Raw genomic sequence first — 1,054 nt, 5'->3', positions numbered from 1 at the left:
TGATGAGGCCTATAGTAACAATTCTATCCTAAATCCATTTTTGTCTCATCTTCTTGGGAAAGGGGACGTGGAAAGCTAACAACCTGGCTACTGGACTATTCCATCAGTGAGTGAGATGACATCTCTCATCCTGAGGAAATGGAGGGCTGTTCCCAGGGCCAGCACTGACCCCTGACCTGGGGGCTTAGCCCTCGACTACGGGAGCCTTCTGTCAGAAGAGGGACCTGCCTTGATGCCTGAAATGGTTGACAAGCTGGAATTTCAGTAGTTACTTCAGGATAAATTTTCCAATATTCTCTAAGTCATGGCATTTGGGGATAAACACATCTAGCTGAGTTCTGGATTTCCATCTTCCAGGAAACCCCATCAGCTGGAGAGTAAACTGTTTCCAGGTTTAACCCCTTTCCTTTAATGGCAGCTGAATGTGGAGGCTGTACTCCTGCTGAAGCCTGACGATGGAAATTGGTGGAGTTGTCTTCTCAGAGATACTGAGACACAAGATGGAATTTAGCTGCCATCTGGACAAGCTTTGGCCCGTATGAAGAAAGAGCTGTCCTTTGAGAGAAGGCATTGAAATGCTACATCAGTTTCTATGATGAACACTGTAACAAGGATATATAGCAATGGCACCCTGTAAGAAGGTATGCTTTTAGTGAACGTACCTTGTATGCCTTCTACCTGCCAAACCTGGCATGCACCAGACTCGGGCTATAAATAAATCACTGGATTTATTTTCCTAGGCAAAGCCATACATCTGTCTACTAAGTCAGTGTGTGCAGGAGGTGGGGGACGGCTACCTCCAGGTGAGTGTCTTGACTCAGTCACCATAAATGTTTTCAGTTCTACAGAAGCAGCTCTTCAGAGATTCAGGTATGGCATCCTTGCAATACTAGTATCCAGTTCCTGGGGAAAGCACAGCATTTGGGTGCTTGAAGGGCACAGAATGAAAGGGAACCTGGAAAGGGCAAATGAAATGAAACTTAATAATATATGTCCGCACCCATCTGAATGCACAAGCCAAAAACCTGGTGCATGTGCTGGACTATCTGTAAGA

Source organism: Rhea pennata, unplaced genomic scaffold (assembly GCF_028389875.1).
Source record: "Rhea pennata isolate bPtePen1 unplaced genomic scaffold, bPtePen1.pri scaffold_26, whole genome shotgun sequence".
In the NCBI taxonomy this organism is placed as follows: domain Eukaryota; kingdom Metazoa; phylum Chordata; class Aves; order Rheiformes; family Rheidae; genus Rhea; species Rhea pennata.
Note: the sequence above shows the minus strand (reverse complement) of the source record.